Here is a 19742-nt window from a genome sequence, read left to right as displayed (position 1 = left end):
AAGTCTTTGTCTAAGTATCCAATCACACTTTGTGATCCATGATTAGGATGCATATGAGTTCTTGATTTGATCATGTTAAGTCATCAAGATTTGAGATTATACTCTATGACCAATCCTCATATTATTATATATAAATAGATTTTAAGGGTAAAATTTTATTTTTATTATAGATTTTTAGGAAAATTGACAATAAGACATCAACCCATCAACTAACCCGACTGTATGTAAGAACAATCACAATATAAAACATAGCCCATACTAAGGAAAATTGGGAATGCGAGGAGAGTGGCCACCCTTAAACATCACACACTAAGGGAAGAATTAAGCTTGGGGAAAAAAAAAGTCAACTTTGACTATTTAGCACGCTTGGTCTAGGAATTAAGCTTAGTGTGTGAAGTTTAAGATGTTCCTACAGGGATCCAAGGACTGGTCTCTACGTAGCCAAACCAATAGGCTGACTCTGAAGGATTTGAGAAAATATGCAAATCAAATCCATGAAGCCCTTGAATACATGCATGTAGAAAAAAACCTATCACAGAGAAGAAAAAACAAGAGGACGCAAGGGTTTGCTCTGAAAACATGCAAAATGTATTCTCAGATAAAGAAAAGATATCAAATTATAAAGAGATCAATCCTTATAAAATGAGATTGAAACCCTAAAAAGGTCTAACCTAGGTTGCATTAAAATAATTAATAAAAGAATTAATTATTAGATGCCTAAAGTTTAGCTTAAGCAATTAGAGTTAATTAGGAAGTATCTAATTACTCTAACAGCCCAAATGCAAATCAAATCCACGAAGCCCTCGAATACCTGCATGTAGAAAACCTGTCACTGAGCAGAAAAAGACAAGAGGAGGCAAGGGTTTTATCTGAAAACATGCAAATTGTATTCTCGGATAAAGAAAAGATATCAAATTACAAAGAGATCAATCCTTATAAAAAGAGGTTGAAACCCAAAAAGGGTAACCTAAAAGGTAAAAACTATTTAATAATTATTAATTAATTATTAAATAGAGAATGCAAATAGTGCATACATGGAAATCTTAAGAAGGGAGAAAAGGTAATTTAATTAATAAAATTAACCTTTTTCTCTAATGCCTGCCCTTAAGATGAGCAACAATGTAGTTACAAACAATGTAGAAAGAGCATGGAAACTACAATGCAATGCTGAAAGCAAACTTGGGTACTGGCAACAAGGCCTGATAAGGTACCCAATCACAACCAAATCTCTATGAAACAAAGTAATAGAGAAAACCCAGTGGGAAAAACTCTACTTCAAAAAGAGATAGCTGAAAACCTAGTGAGGGACTGCAAAAGCCTCCAACTAGAGGAATGTTCCAAAAAATAGGAACAAAGAACAATCATGAAAAAAAATTAGTGAAGCATGAAGAAGTTGTTGGAATTAAAATAGGAAAGGTAAACTTCTTCGAGGGGGGTGGGGGGGTTGAATTAGTCTTTTAAACTTTGACCCATAGAATATTCACCACATATCCATCTCATACGTTCAACAAAACAAATTGAAATACCATGTGAAACATATACATCTAAAGCATGTAAGTAAATATGTATTTACACATATATGATTACCTAGAAAACCTCCAATGAGAAGGTAAAACTGGGGTGGGGATGACACCCACAAATCTTCACTATTGTTGTAATAAAGTGTATCCAATGAAGGTCACAATGATTGACCATGAAACATGATCTACCCTGTGAAAGGTCTACCCTGTTGGAGGCTTACAAAGACTATTAGGTCTTACCCTATTAAAGGATTTCAATATCTTATCAGAAGTGTGCCTTGTTAAAGGACTTCAATTCACAATTAAGTAAGCACCTTGTTAGAGGATTTCAATATAGCCTATTAGGACTACTCTGTTAAGAGATTTAACTAGTTCACCTGTTAGAATGTCTTAGCACTGATCCTGTGATTAGCACTCTTATGCTTGAGGACGGATCACCTCTATCTTACTATGTAGTTGATCCTTCTTGATTAGATGTCTCTCTGCTATTCATTATTTCCTTCATTTGTTCTCCTTTAACTAACTCTGCAATATAATTCAAATCATGATACCTTGGTCACCATGAATGTCCTGGTTTGTGCATGCAAAACTCTCCTTGATCACTCATTCATTCCCTTTCACACTCACAAAATATTTTGGGTTTGTCTTCCTTAAGAAGACCTAGGTGACTTAGGGTTAGGTATGAATCAATGATTGTGATTGATCCATATTGCCGCTTAAACCTTCCCTTTACTTGATTGGGTGCATGTAATGCATAGAGATTCCAACTTAAGATTCATCCTTATCACCAAATTATCATAATTCGATCTATAAGTTGGCTAAAAATTAGTTTGCATAGTAGTTGTGCCAATACAAACAACTATGAAAAAATTGTGTTACTCGACATCTGAAGTCCCTGGTGCTTGACACATACTGCGACTTCAATACTATCACTCATCATGCATTGCTTTCTTAGCTCCTGAATAACTTGGCATACACTATTTACTCGGCACATGAGTGACTCGACACTCACTATTTACTCGGCATGCTCTAACTTATATGTTGTGCTCGGTATATGTTACTTGTTTGACATGAACTAAGTAAATGACTTAAAGTGTATAGACACTCACTAGTCAAAACCATTTTGAGATCAACAATCTCCCCCTTTGACATGAGTGTCAAAAACACTTGATCATGTATTAATACTATTAATACTCTTATTCTTACGAGCATAACATAACTAACTATTTGGCTTCTATACAAAATTTTAAAATATCAAAATTTTGCAACAACTTATACCTCAAAAATCTCATAACTCCCCCTAAGTTGTTTGATTTTCAGTATCAAAATCTCTCATGCTAAGGAGATTTACCTCAGCCGATACTCTTTCACTTGCTTTATGCTCTTACTCCCCATTACTGCTCTTACTCTCCCATTCTTGCTCTCTCTACTCCCCCATAGCTCTTACTCCCCCTTTTGACACTGATGTCAATGGGTCATACACTAATAGTGTGTTTGGCCAAAAAGGATTTATGGACCTCAAGAATAATCTTAAGAGTGACATCCTAATTGTCAGAAGCTACCTCCAAAGACTTAATTTTGATGGCCAGCTTAGCAGCAAGGTGTACTAGGCCATCTAATGTAGAAAGATTGGGGTCTTTCTTCATAAGAATTTCTACATAGCCTAAATCCTTGTGTAGAATCTCCATGTGAGGAGTCAATGGAGTCTAGATGCTTATGAGTTTAGCCCTTATGTTGGCTTCATCTATAGATAGTGTCACTAACTGACTTTGGGTTTGCAATAGGGTCCTGAAATGTTTCTCACTTTGAGCTGGATTCATGGACAATTTTGCTTTGGATGATTGCATTTGACTTTCCAAGCTCAGGATTTGATTCCTTATCTCATGTGTGAAGAGTGTAGGATTACACAATTTGGTGTACAGAGAGAAAATGTTCTCTAGTACCTTCTTCACATTGTCTATCTTAGTTGCCAGTGCAACTTGTGTGAGTGCAATTTAACTAGATATCTTCTCATTTACTCTAGTTTGAAACTTCTTCTCAGATCATTCTAACAATTTGACATTAGTATCAAGGTCTGTATTACTTACTCTTTCTGCTATGTTGGTCAATTATTCAATGGTTGGCTTTGTTTCATCTGGAGTATGCAAACTAAATGCATCTAAGAAAATTTCTTTGATCTCAATCAAAGCTTGCTTCTACCTATGCTCCCTTCTAAGTAGTTCTTGATGTTTCTTTCTTGCTAGGGCCTCTTGAAGTATACCCATTTGCTCAATTGTTATTGTTGCATAATCAAACTTAGGCAATACAATTTCTTCATCTAGGTTAACATCTCCATAAGTTATTACCTCTTCTACCTTTGATGAACTAGGACTCGACACTAAGAATTGAAAAGGTGTTGCATCTGTGCTTGGCCTCTAAAGAGTTTGACTAGAAGGAGTGCCAGATTCTGTAAAGTTACTAGTGCTTGAATTGCTGCTAGCTCCTTTGGCTTGGGTGTCAAATTGGTCTCTTTAGGCTTGTCCTTTTCTACCTCACTGATTTGAATTGCACCTTGTTCTTGTGCTGGGGGTGTAGGTGAATATACTTGACCTATTTGACTTTGTGTCTCATTAGTGACTAGTGTTTCCTCTTTATCCTCTCCAATTGTCTCAACCTTATCTATTGCAACTTCGGGTACATTTTCTAAGACTGGAGTGCCACCTGTGTGTGTACGAATAGTGCATTCTATTGTCTCCTTCCTCTGATATACAACCAAGGGTTGTGAAGGTTGAACACTAGTGACTTGAGGAGTGATTTTAGGTAGTTCTTCTATTTTCACCTCCTCCCTTGTAGTTATAGTCATTGATTTTTGTATTTCATCTACACTAACCAATACAGGGTTGTCACATAATTTGGCCTATAGCGTGGATTGGTCAAGTATCTTTGTGAGATCTTCCTTTGTTAAGGGATTGATGTTCTGAGAAGTAGGATAAAAAATATCCTTTACTATAATAGTTTCAGTACTTATTATCTATGGAGGGTTGACACTTGGGAATTTTTTATCTTGTACTCTTTGTTCTTATTGCTTCTCTTCCTTAGTTGTTGCTTGATCATTTATATTCATACCAGTGCCTCCCTTAACTATATTTTCATCATCTTCATCATCTTTGACCTCAATAGGTTCTTGTTCACCTTCTTTGACTGTAGCTAGTCCATATGTGATCTTCCACATTTGTTTGGACTTGTGAACAACATCCTCTATGTTGTTTTGTAATATGCTAATGCCCTATACTTAGGAACAAATCTAACGTCATATTTCTTTATGGCTTTAGATATTTGTGCCTTGCTAAGTTCTGGCATAACTTGAGCGAGGGTTGTCTCCCAATTTTCCTCTCTGTATCTAAACAATAGTGTCATTTTTGCTCAACTCTTTCATATTGACTTTTAGATATGGAGTTGGCAATTTCTAGAGGGGTTTTCTTGAATGTAACCATCATGGCATATATTGCCTCCTCTACTTGATTCTTCTCAACTTTTCCAAGATTTTCAAAATAAATGTGAGAGCAACTTGATAAATCAACATTGTTTCTAAAAATCTCACATATGTTATCCATATCTAAAGATGGATTATGACTCACCACTTGGAATTGGCTATTGTCATCAGATTTAGTTCTTTCCTCATCAGATTCAGCTTGAGCAACATATTTTCTTCTACATCTTTTGTTTGCTTCACCTTCTTGCTCTCTAGGCTTGGCTTTCTCTTTAGCCTTTTTTCCAATGACTCGTGTATTAGCCCTTGTGGTAGGTGCTATTGGTTTGGGTAGGCTTGGTTTAGCAATCTTTTTAGATCTTGTTACTACTTGTCCCTTGGCCTTTCTCTTCCTCTAAACAGTAGGAATAGGGACTTCCTCGACACCTTCTACAGTTTTTGTTTCTTCCTCTTGCTGATCCTTACCTTGACCTTGTGTCAGTGCTAGTAGTGCTCGAATCTAAGTGTCTTCTTTCTCTTCATCCTCTTCCTCTTCTTCATCCTCCTCGACACCTTCACCAAATTTCTCTTTTAGTTTCTTCACCAGTTTATCCTTCTTCCTAATCACTGAAGTAGTCTTCAACTCCATAGTAATCTTTGATTTGGAAAACTCATAGTTACTAAAAGCTTTGACATCTTTGTCCACTTCTTCTACAAGTAATGTTGTGATTATTGCAAAGGCCTCCTCAACATTAATCTCATAACCTAATAGCTTTAGCCATCTCACTCCAAGAATTATTGATTGAACAAATTTATGATCAACATCAACTAGGAAACAAACATCATCATAATATTTTTCCACTAATGACACTTGAATTCTTAATCTCTTCTTCATGGATTGTTTGAAATCCTCAAAATCACTAGTCATTACTGACTCAAAGTTATCACCTAACTATTCAATGAACTCTCCTATTTGAATTGCAATACACCTATTTGTCTTCCATGCAACATTACCAAATGTAGGAAATGTGTACTATACATAAAAGAAGATACATATCAAAATAGATTCAAATTTACATTGAGCACTCTTTGTTTTCCTTATTATAGTTCTCAAATTTTCAATTAATTGTCATAGTTGCAGCTCGACAAGATCATATATATGATCCTTCTTCACAATCTTGTAGCCCATATCCACTACAATGTAGGGTACACTATTCAATCTACTAGATTGATAAAACTTATGTGCAATTACCCTCACTGCAAAAGCTATTAGGGGATCTGTGATTGTATCTATAGTCATTCCCCTCTTGTTCCACATACCCCCTATGTTCTTTTCAATAACTTCTTTGGACTCACTTCTCATAGTCTTGGGCCAATCGAGGGTTCGATACCCTGTTACCCTATGAATTATCCTCTTTGTGGTTTTAATTGGTCCATTATCTAACCACACTGAGCTATCATGAATTCTACTCAAAACAACCCTTATCCACTCAACTTTTAAAACGTTAGGGAAATCCAGGGCACAAGTTAATCCTTTATTTTCTACAATCTTGAATTCTTCCCTCAACACACCATTTTCACGTAATCTTCCATACTCCTCTCTGATTTCCATGTCACCAATACTCCCAATCTTTCAATTATAACACTTTCTGACATCTTGAATCATTAAAACTTGTGGTGGTATCATAGATAACGCAGCAGAGGGATCTTGTTTGTATGCTATGTCCATAATAGCCTTGAAAATAGGTGGTTTTATCTCATTTCTAACTAACTGGACATTTAAAACCTCTTTTCCTTCTACACCTTTCATTTTGGAAGAACTAGATGCCATTATATAAATCTAGGGTTTACGAAATTTGAAACAACGTAGCTTGGCACATAATAAATACCTTGTAAATCCTAATGAAATGATGTCGAATAGCTGCTCCAATCTCCTACAAATGCTTCAGATGAAATTTCTAGATTGTCTTTAGCTCTTCTTGTTCTCTCTAGAGTTCAAATAATGTCAAATGAGCAAAAATTGATCAAATAGCCCTTTAAAATATTGTGATTAATGCTAAGTGCTTACACAATTGTAAGCCCAACATAAATTGATTTCTAGCTCACTTAGCACCCACTTATCTATCTATTCGATTGGCAACCCTTACGAGCTTGGCATCAACTAGTCAATCTGTTAGCTCGACATCCACTAGCATTTCACTTGGCAACCATAGGAAACTTTTCATGCTTGATAGTAACATGAAAAACTTGACAAAACTTAAAGATTTTTCTTTGATTCCTAATAACACTTTGCATTTTTTTTCATGCTTATGTAATCTTTTCAGAACTAAATCCTTGGAATTGATGTATGATGCATCCCTTTTAAATATCAGTCCCCCATACCTCTTGATTGCTTAGTTTGATGAGGCATGATTACCTGACCCATTGGGTGAAGTGATCCCTTCTCCACGATGTGTTACAATCCTCCTTTCTCTTACATGTCTTCTTCATTTCATTTCTGACATTTTCAATATTGCCTTGCCTTTTCCTTTATTAAACTCACAACTTGGTGCCTTTGACCTTATTAGACAATAGATCAGTTGATGTGACCAGTCTTCAAATAGCTAAAACATGTGGTTTGACTCAACCACCTTTTGTAGTCACTCCTAAAGTGTGTTCTAATACAGTTCTCAAGAACATGTCCATAGTCTTGACAATAGTGACAACTATACCTTGTATTATAATCCCAATTATAAAAGTTGCCATTTTTCTTTGCCTTCGTTTGCTTCTTTTATGACCACATTGGCTTAGATTTACACTCAAAAGCTCTATCTCCATACTTCTGACAGTTATAACAATATCCTTCAAATCTTTGAGTGTGCATTGTCTTGGTTCTGCATTCATGTGCCTAATGACCTTGTTTGTTGCACATATGGTAGTGAACCATGCTCTTTTTCTTAACATTCTGGTTATAGTCTTTCTCTTGCACATGTTAGTAGTATGTCCTTTCTTACCACAATTATGATAAGTAGGTTTGGAATTCTTACCTTTGTTACTCCTTTCTTCATCACTTTTCAGTAATTCTCCTTCTTCAGTACTTGTGTATCCGAGTCCAAATTTGTCATTGTTATATCTAGGGGATCTCATCAATTGTTCAAAGTACTTGATGGCTTCACTAGGTTTATTGAAACGTTTAGTAAACTCATTTTCCCTTTTTAGATCATTGCTCAATTGTTCATTCTGCGACTTTAGTGTTGTTATCTCAATGTCCTTGGTATTCGGTTCATGATTTGTAACCATCATTTGACCCAAAGTTTCCAATTGTATGTTATCAATCCTAGTTACCTTTGATGATCTCTCTTCCAATCTATTGGTCAAAACTCTTTTTTCATGTTCAATCATGGCTTTGTCTTCCATTTCTTTCTTTTTCTGTTCGGTCACCTCACATAGTAATATGGCTTGTGATTCTTGCTCTAACTTAAGATTTTTGATTTCTTTAGCTTGAATTCTATTCTTTTCCATTAAATATATAATTGCTACATCAAATTAATTGGAGTTTCTATTTACAAATAGCTTAGAAGTGTCCATCTCTTTGTATTGTTTGTCATTTTCTTTAATAGAAATTTCCTTCCTTCTCTTCAATGATTTCTTTAGATCATTTCTTGCTTCATCCAACTGATGTAGAATGAGTTGTATTTCAATCTCTTGGTTCTCAATAATCTTTCCCAACTTGTAGACTTCCATTTCCAAGATCTTTTCTCAAAGCTGCAAGGCTTCTCTTTTAAAGAACAAGGCTCTGGTACCAATTGTTGGAATTACAATAGGAAAGGTAAACTTCTAGGTTGGGGAGGAAGGAGCGGGTGAGTCAGTGCTTTAAACTTTGACCCATAAAATATTCACCACATATCCATCTCATACATTCAACAAATAAACTAAAATACCATGTAAAACATATACATCTAAAGCATGTAAGTAAGTAAGTATTCACACATATATGACACAAGATATGATTACCCAGAAACCCTCCAATGAGAAGGTAAAACTAGGGTGGGGATGACACCCACAACTCTTCACCACTGCAGTAATAAAGTGCATCCAATGAAGGTTACAATGTTTTCCCATGAAACATGATCTACCCTTTGAAAGGTTTTCCCTGTTGGAGGCTTACAAAGACTATTAGGTCTTACCATGTTAAAGGATTTCAACACCCTGTTAGAAGTGTGCCTTGTTAAAGGAATTTAACTCACAATTAGGTAAGCACATTGTTAGATGATTTCAATATAGCCTATTAGGACTACTCTATGAAGAGATTTATCTAATTCACCTATTAGAATGTCTCAAAATTGATCCTGCGATTAACACTCTTATGCTTGATGACAAATCACCTCTATCTTGCTATGTAGTTGATCCTTCTTGACTAGATGTCTCTCTACTATGTTTCCTTCCTTTGTTCTCCTCTAACTGATTATGTAATACAATTTAGATCATGATACCTTGGTCACCATGAATCTCTTGGTTTGCGCATGCAAAACTCTCCTTGATCATTCATTCATTCCCTTTCACGCTCACATGAAGTTTTGGGTTTGTCTTCCTTAAGAAGACCTAGGTGAATTAGGGTTATGTATGAATCAATGGTTGTGATTCATCCATATTTCCGCTTAAACCTTCCCTTTACTTGATTGGGTGCATGTAATGAATAAGGATTCCAACTTAAGATTTGTCCTTATTACCAAAATGTCATAATTCAATCTCTACATTGGCTCAAAAATAGTCTATACAATAGTTTGTGCCAATACAAACAACTATGACAAAATTGTGTTACCCAAAATATAAAGTCCCTAGTGCTCGACACATTCTGTGACTTCAATACTATCACTTGGCATCTGAATGACTCGACATGTGTTGCTTGCTCAGCTCTTGAATCACTCAACATACACTGTGTGCTCGATACTTGAATGACTCGACAAATGAGTGACTTGGCACTCATTGTTTACTCCACAAGCTCTAACTTATATGTTGTGCTTGGTGTAATACCCCAAAATTGGCACTTTGTCATGATAACCAATTTTGGTCTATTTTGATCAATCCTTAAGTCCTATTTTACTAGGCAATTCTTATACTGGTCATCGCTATTTTACTTAATTGTCAGATGTAGAAAAGCCTAATCTACATTAATCACATTCTCTATTTTATTCCTAAGGTATCAACTCAAATTAGCTACATTAAACCTATTGATTAGATTTAATTTAATTTAAAGTGTTTATACTTTGGTTAAATTAAATTATCTCCTAAAGCTAATGTACCAAGGAATTAAATTTATTTAATTTAGTAATGCCCTTATCTTAATTGTTGGGTTTAATTACTCAATTAATTAAAACATGCATTTATGAGGTTATATTTCCTTTTATTAAATTAAATAACCTTCCAAATTCTTCTCTTCAGTTCAAGAATGGGAATTCTAAGTGATCTATCTCTCAAATTGGAATTCACTTAATCCACTCATTCTCACACTCAAGTGAATTTCAGTTAACTCCCCATCACACTCAGGATTTGAGTTAGTTAATCTCACCTACATTGGGAATTTTCCATCTTGACTAGATCTCATCTTTAATCCTAACCATTGATCTGAGTTGATCTCAACCGTTGATTGATTTCAGAAATTCTATTTAAGAGGCTTCTAATTCCTCATTACAGAGGTTAGAATTTGAATTGCATCAAATTATTTCTGAATTGCATACTCATTTGCTTAAATATTCTCATAGCTTTCATTACTTAGCTTTAATATCATATAGATTAAAATACAATCATATAGTTTAATTTTCTTTATCTGTTATTAGATTAATTTCATCTCTTATCTAGATTAATTGCATTATCATTTAGCTGCATAAATCCTTTGTACTAAAAGGTTTGGTTGCCTGCTTCTCAGTCTGAGAGCAAGGAAAAATCCTTCTAGTTAGAAGGTAGCAGGTCACACTAATTAGATTACTTGGATGAGCAATTCAATGTTCGTTCTAGGATGATCTCTTAGGTAAAGACTATGTTGAAGTGTGTGTGAGAATCAAAGGCCCACAATTCACACGTACATTTCTTCATATAGTTCAATTTGCTTTATCTATTATTAGATTAATTGCATCTCTCATCTAGATTAATTGCATTATCATTTAGCTACATAAATCCTTCATATTAAAAGGTTTATTTGCTCACTTCTCAGTCTGAGAGCAAGGCAAAATCCTTCTAGTTAGAAGGCAATAGGTTGCACTAATTAGATTACTCAGATGAACAATTCAATGATCATTCCAGGATGATCTCTTAGGTAAAGAATATGTTAAAGTGTGTGTAAGAATTAGAGGTCCACAATTCACACGTACATTTTTGGCTCTCACCGTAGGGCCGAGAAAATCAATTTTCTAGCCTCATCTGCTTTGTTTTTTGTTATTTTAATGTTTCTAGTGCATACATTCGTACACATTTCCAGATTTTCATGCGAGAAATTTAATTTTGACGTGAAGATCTAAAGATTTTGCCTCTTTCTTTGCACTTCCTAATGCAAAAAAGTGCATAATTGCATAGTTTCTTGTGCGGTGCACAAAGTTTTCTCGCGGAAGCCTGTGCAAGATTTCGTACAAAGTTTTGCAACTACACATGCAAAATGTAGTTTTTCTAGAATTTAGTTGATCATTTTTTTTGACTAATGTGTTTTCTCTGAAACATTTTCTTTATGATTTCTGGTTTTTTGTAGCATAATAGTGGTTTGTAGGACATTTTGATGAAGATACCTCTATGTAAACACTTCAAACATGTACTAACTTTGTGATTGTAGGACGCTCAAAGAAACACATGTCAAAGACCAATTTTAAACTCACTTTAAATGTCATGTCTTTTTCTTGCTTTCCACACATAGTATAATTAGGGCTTGTGAACTTCGTAGGGTTCAAGATAGGGGAATAAGGGAGTATGCTCTTTACCACTTGGAGGTCATGACCAAGGGTAAATCAAAAACCTAGATGCCTCTGAAAGAAAACATCTAAGGGAGGCAAGCAAGTTAGTGATTCTCTAGTACGAGTCCTCTTCTATGAAGGGATGATGATTTCCTTTTAGGGAATCAAAATCTTGAGAAAGGACAAGTTCGAATCAATTAAGCTAACTCGATGATTAATGCATTTTACATGTTTGGGCAAGGTGATGAGGTAGAGGAGTATGCTCTTTCCCCTTGAGGGAAATCAGAAACTTAGACCCTTAGATCTGAACCACTAGTTCAAGTCAACCCTTAAAGGGCCTGCCAGAGTGATCCAACCTCTGGGAACGACCCAAGTGAGCACACTCCTTTTGCTGGAGATTCTAACTCACTATAATAAAGAATATTTATAGAGTGAAAGACTCCAAAGCCATATTAATTTCCTCTTCTTCATTCTGATATCACATATCAAGAAGAGGCTTTGTCTATTGCATTGGCTGACATCGACCCCAATCTTGCTAGTCAAGTGTGTGCACTTTTAGATGCTAGTGTGGGCTGCTGGTCTCAACTCCACTTGTGGAGCCACCAGGGATTAATATGAATGAAAACCAAGTAAAAATATTTTAGTTAGTTGCTACTCGATTCACTTCTGAAAGGGGACATAATCTTTGTGCAAGGAGAGGGAAGAATCTCTCTTGTAGAACTCACCATAGGCATGTACCTAGGCATTGGAAGGTGGTATATGTGCTTGACCCTTGCCACAAGGGTGTTCATTCAGTGTATATGTTATTGAGCCCTTGTAATACACCAAAAACATGCACCCTCTAGTGGGGTGACATGACTATGTGAGGTGCGTGCATGCACATAAGTTGTGGGACAAAGGTTTTGCCTTCTCTACCAATTTTTGTTTTAGGGATAAAAGTATGTTTATTATCAAGTCTTAAACTTGTCCAAACTTGTCAAAACAAACTAAAATTCAAGACTCCCCTATCCCTCCAAGTTGCTTTGTCCTCGGTTGGATTGTATTCAACTATTGCTTGATTCCTGTGTCTTTCTAAAAACAACTTGTCTTGTTTAAAACCAAATGTTGCCTAACAACTTGAAAACCAACCTTGCCATCTATTTGAAATCTATCCAAACAACCAACAATTTTTCCAGAACAATCTAAAACTTTTAAAATCTCTTCAAAATTTAGTCTTTGTTGTCAGTCTATTCCCAATTTTCGTGCCCAATTTTTCAAGATTTCGTGTGAGAACCTTTTGGTTGGCACTTCTTCATGCAGGCCTATCTAGATCTTTGCGTGACCTTGTCGAGATCTGTGTGTGAGATTTTGGAACCTTGCCTTTTTTTTGTTAGAATCTTATCTTCTTGTCAGTTCAACACATCCTCACGTGAGAAACCTAGTCCAAGTTTGATGTTTTAAGTCCTCGCTTGGTTCTTTGTGCTCTCTCGCATGGCCTCCTAGAAATCTTCACGTGAGATCTTGGCTTGAATTTTTCAAAACTGTCTAGAAGAGCTATCTGCACTCTAAGTCTAGTCTGTTACCTACAACTTTTTACCTCTTTTTTCTGTCTGCAAATAGTCTCAAATAGTGACATCTTGCTTACCTAATGACTTGTGACCTAGACTTCAGCTAGTCTAGTCTCTCCGTTATCTTGTTCTTGTCCTTTAGTGCTTGTTATACTCTATGTCACAATAGTCATAATCTTTGGTTGTTCTAGCCCTTACTCAGACTACTTGTACCTTAGTATACAACACTCTTATCTTTTTTCTTTGAGACTACGTTCTAGTGTGGTCCTTGTCTAGGTTTTTTCTTCTTGTCCTTGTCTATGACTGTGGAAACAAGAAGTAGAAATGTGTTTTATCCCCTTAGATGAGATAGAGCTAGGGGTCGTAATTGTGGTAGAGGTCACTTTCCAGTTTATACACGATCTATGTCTGGTTCATCTAGTAAGGAGTCTTCATGATCTCCTTCACCTATCAGACCACCTCATGTCTAGAGAACGTTCTCTATAAACTTACAACAAACCAAGAACCCCTTGTATTAAGAGGATCCTAAAACTAGAAAAGGTCCTACATCTCCAAACAACATAGCTGAATTCTTATTTAGAGGACCTTTCCAATCAAAACATACTAAAATTGTTCACATTCCTACAATGGCTGATCACGAACCTGAACATGGTAAACATAGTAGAGACCAAGACCAATCTAGGAATGAGAAAAAAAAAGACCCCTTCACTTATGAAAATGAGGAAGAGGTGGAAATACTTCCTGAACACATCAAAAAGTGTCATAAAGACAAAAACTTCCACAAGGTCATGGAAATCCTACTTAACGAAGAGAAAGATAAATACTTTCTCAAACTTTCCCAAGAGGGATCTAAGCTATCTCATCACTTTAACATGAAATCTATCATTACACCTGAAGAGGAAACTGCAACTTCCAAATTGCAAAAATAGTTGAAGATTATGCAAGACCAACTAGTCCAAATGATGCATGATAAAGAAAAACTTGCAAAAACATACACCTTAGAAGCTCTTTGTCCATTCCCATTTGACAAAAGTATAGACATGCATCCTTTTCCAAGAGGAGTTGAGTTACCTAAGTATGACAAATACTTTGGAACTACTAATCCCCAAGATCATTTATAGGAATTTGGGGCCTTGTCTATGGAATTTATGCATAATCAGACATATCTCATGTGTCTGTTTCCAAGAAGTCTAGGTAGTCAGGCTATGGAGTTGTTTTCACAATTGCCTCCTGGTATCAAAACATTTGATGAGATGTCTAACCTATTTTTCAAACAGTACTCTCACAACATACAACACCCAGTTAACATCTAAGACTTGTGTAATCTTAAATAGAGTTGGAGAATCTTTCCTCATATTCCTTTAGAGATGGAGACAACTTTACCCCAAATATTCATGAAAGATTCTTGAAATGGAAAAGCTTGATATTTTCACTGATAACCTCCTACCTGATTTTGGGTACAGAGTTCATCTTCAAGGTCCACACACCTTTGAAGACATGGTCACACAAGCTATCTATTTAGAGGAATTTAAGGTCAAAAAGGGTGAACTTACCCTTCAAAAGGACACAAAACAAGGATTGACATCTAACAAGGACAAACCCAAGTACATGAACAAAAATTGAGAGGTTGTACATGATGGGGTTGTTGACAACATCATTCCTAAACCTGTTAAGGGAGCCTTTAATCTCACAGATAATCTCAAAGCATCCAAGAATGTTGAGAAACCTCCTTCCAACAATAAGGCATCTGGAAACAAATTGAGGAACTCTTGGGTCTCATGCCCAAAATGAGAGTATACACCTCTTGATGAACCTTTGGATGTGGTCTATAAGACCTTGCTACAAAATGAGCTCATTTCTCCATTGGACAACTCGTGCCCTTACAATCCACAACCATGACCACCATGGTGGAATGAAATCACGTTATATGAATATCACCAAAAAAAGGGTCATAAAACTAGCAACTGCATAAATTTGTGTCACAAAGTCCAAGACTTGATTGATGGTGGTGACATTGTGATGGATAGACATAACAATAACTCATATCACAAGGCTTTCAAGGATACATTCTTGTCTTATGAAAAAGGAGAGAGCTCAAAACCAAAACCTAACAACAAGGTCAACTATACGTACTCTAATCATGACAATGTGATCAACATGGTTGAACTTGCAAATTTTGAGTACTGTAACATTATTACCATCAAGGGCAAGTAAGATAACAATAAACCTAAGAGACCATTTGTCTTAAGGAGCCCTACTTCCAACACATTTGACACTGATTGCAATCTTGTGCCAACGCTATTACATGTTCTTGTGCCAAGTTGGTACTCAAAGGCCCTATGCCTTCTACTCCTAATCTCAAACAACACAAAGAAAAACCTCTTGCTGGTCTATTTGGAAAAGGTGCAAAACTTGCAACAACTTTTGTGGCTACTAGCTATAGTATCCTTGATCAGTTATGGCAAACTAACACTCAAATCACAATCTTTGGGCTATCAAAATCTCACCTTCTCATATGAAAATTCTCTATAAAGCCCTTGCTGAGGCAAATGTACCTCAAGATCTTGATCTTGTGGGATTCCAATCTATGGTGGGTTATCTGACCTCACCTTACTATGTGTCCTTCTCTAAGGAGGATGATAATTTGCTAAGTCACCTGCATAATCAACCTTTACACATTGAGGTTATGATACACCAAAAATGTTTCCATCATGTGCTCATTGATAATGGAGTTGGTTTAAATATTGTCTCTGCTCCTCTGCTTAGACAACTAGACTATTTTGATGAATCCATTGATCCCCATTGCAAGATCACTATCAAAGCATATGATGAAATTGAATGAAAGTCCTTAGGTCTTGTGGTGTTGCCTCTCTGCGTTGGTCCTGTAGAAAGGGATGTCACTTATCAGGTCCTCGACATTCCCTTGGCTTATAAAATTTTTCTAGGAAGACAATGGATACATGAGATGCACGTTGTTGCATCCACATATCATCAATGCATAAAATTCCCATTTCATGGCTCTGAAGTCACCATACCTGCAAGCACTAGCTATACCTGTAACATGCTAAAATCTGCTAAATTTTTTTTGCCTGCTAATAGGGAATCTATGGACTATCATGATAACAAGATGAAGCAAATTGAGTAGTCACTTAAGCTAAAGGAAATTGGAATGGGTGAATATCACATGAAACTAGTTCTGTCTCTAACATCTATTCTTGAGTCTCCTTGTCATTATGGGAGACCTCTGAAACAAAGAAACATTTTGTGTTGATACCTCAAACTAAGTTTAATGGTACTTTTGTCAAAGCTACTATTCCTTTGGAGGAGGAAATTGAAAACAAAGTTATTATTGCATGGATCTACAATCAGAAAACTCTAGTTGATGTCATTGAACAAGCTCGTGAGATCACTCTTGAGAAGTATGGTCTAGGTCTTAGACTCATGAAACACTTTGGCTACAAGGGAATTGGTCCTATTGGATGTAACACAAATGGTCTAATTGATCTTGTCAAAGTGATAGCTAGAAGGAATTGAGACACATCTAGCCTAAGCTTCAAGAAGATTCTGTTCCATCTAGGGAGTAACAAATTCATACAACCTGAAAGTTCATCTAAACATGAGTCACAACCTAAGTCTGATGATCATGAAGACAATGATGATGATTAGGATCCTTATTCTTATCCAATTCCTAATGATCTAGCTAAATTCTTTGTAGAACTAGATGACTTTATACCACGTGTCAGAAGCATGGGTAGTGATAGTGATTCTTTTGAGGATACTACTAGTTCACATCATACTCAACTAGACCAAGGAGAGTATAGTCATGGTTTGCACATTGAGTATCTTTACCAAAATTCAAATGATGAAGGAGAGTTTGTTCCCATCACTGTTGGGGAATTCTATAGTCTGTCTCCATGCAGTAAAGATTCTTGAGAGTATGAATTCAACTCTCTCTTAGAATAAACTATAGACAAAGACATATAGATCAAGTTCATGTCTATGAAAATCTCCTCAAAGTAGGTGAATCATCTAGGGTTAGGTCGGATGAGTCCTATCCAACTAGTGTCCTTGAGTCTTCAATTGATGACGTTAGTGCTCAAAGGCATTCAAACACACTTGTGGATGAAGCCACTCTAGGCCTTGAATTGCTTATCCAAGCATTTAATGATTATGTCATGAACGCACTTGAACCCATCACATCTCTTTCACTCACCTATCTCGAGCTCATATACTGGAATTCCAATGTATCTAGTGAAGTCCTCACATTCCAGAATGACTATGCTCTTGCCTTCTAGTTAAATGCTGTCGAACTAGTAACATCTTCCACTAGTGAACAAAGTGTTAACATGACTGAAGCTAACATCAAATATCTCAATCATACAATAAAAAAGAAAAGAAATAAAAGGGCCAATGGTGAAAACCACATTGTGGAAGTGTCAGAACCTAAAAAGTAAAAATAAAAGATGTATCCAAGGGTGAAAACCTCTCTCAAGCGCCTATAGATGAGATATTTGATGCACTTCCTAGTCATTTTTAGGGAAGATCATCAATGTTGATAGATCCAACACAGCTGATCAAATTGGGAATAGAGGAACAACCTCACATGATACATCTTGCACAGTCACTATCACTAGAGGAAAAAGAGGAATTCATTGCTTTCTTCCAAGAGAAAAAGATAAACTTTTCCTAGACATACTTAGAGATGCTAGGATTAGATCCTGATCTCATTATGCATCACTTGTGTATTGCACTAGGAGTTAAACCAGTCAAACAAAAGCTTTGGAAAATGCATCCTCATGTTGTATTACTTGTGAAAGCTGAATTGGAAAAACTTTGAAAGGCTGGTTTCATCTACGCTATTGATTACACTAAATGGATATCAAACATCATTCCAATTTTCAAGCATGACAAACCTATTAGAGTGTGTACATATTTTCAAGATTTGAACTTAGCATGTTCGAAGGATGATTTTCCACTCCCTAACATTGACATGATAGTGGACATGATGATAGGATATGAGATGTACTCACTCATGGATGGTTTTTCTAGTTATAATCAAATCAAAATTGCACCAGAAGATTAGGAAAAGACTGCCTTCACTTGTGCATGGGGAACTTTCTATTGGAATGTGATGCCATTTGGTTTGAAAAATGCTGGTGCTACATATCAAATGGTAGTCACTACATTTTTTCAAGACATGATGCATAAAACAATGGAAGACTATGTTGATGACACTCTGGTTAAGAGCATAAAGCACCACACTCACCTTCAAGATTTGGGACCTATCTTGGATCGCATGGAGAAATTCAATCTAAGACTCAATTGATCCCAAGAAATGTGCATTTGGCATAACATCAAGAAAACTACTGGGCTACATCGTATCTACAAAAGGAATCAAGGATGATCCGGAGAAAGTTCAAGCAATCATGGATATGCCTCCAGCCCATAGTATCAGTCAGATGAGGGGCTTACAAGGGAGATTCCAATCCATTTGTAGATTCATCTCACAAGTGGCAGATAGGTCACAACCTTTTACTAAGACTCTGCATAAAGGTGTCAAATATAACTAGAGCCAAGATTGCGATCAAAGTCTAACATAGATAAAGCAATACCTTGCTAATCCACCAATCCTAATGCCTCCTATTCATGGGAAGCCTCTTATTCTATACATCTCAACAATAGAGACATCTCTGGATATCTTTCTAGCTCAAGAAAATAATGGTAACAAGGAAAGAGCTATTTATTATCTGGGTTGTACACTAATCTCCTATGAAAACAATTACAATATCATCGAGAAGGCTTGCTTGGTAGTCATCTTTGCTTCCCAAAAGTTGAGACACTACATGATTTCCCATACTACACCACTCATTGCTAAAATTGATCGATTGAAGTACTTACTCAGCAAGGGAACCCTAATAGGAAGGTTGGCTAAGTGGGTCATGATACTAAGCGAGTTTGACATTCAGTATGTTGAACGAAAGGTAATTAAAGGAAAAATGATTGCTGATCAGCTAGCAGAAGCACCGATGCAAAGTCTTCTTCCACTGAATATTGATTTTTCTAATGAATCAATTTTGACACTCACACATCAAACTTGGGTAATGTTCTTTGATGGTTCCTTCACACAATAGGGATTCGATGCTGGGTTACTATTCATAACACCATAGAGGTATTCACTTCCTAAAGTGTACAAAATCTTGTTTCCTTGTACGAACAATATTGCAGAATATGAATCTATCATTAATGTTATAAAGATTGTAGTTGAATGGAGAGTAGATTAGTTGAACATCTTTGGTGATTCACAACTCAT

This window comes from Cupressus sempervirens, chromosome 6, assembly GCF_028749045.1.
Source record: "Cupressus sempervirens isolate cs-2001-9-10 chromosome 6, ASM2874904v1, whole genome shotgun sequence".
In the NCBI taxonomy this organism is placed as follows: Eukaryota; Viridiplantae; Streptophyta; class Pinopsida; order Cupressales; family Cupressaceae; genus Cupressus; species Cupressus sempervirens.
This window is presented reverse-complemented; position numbering follows the sequence as displayed.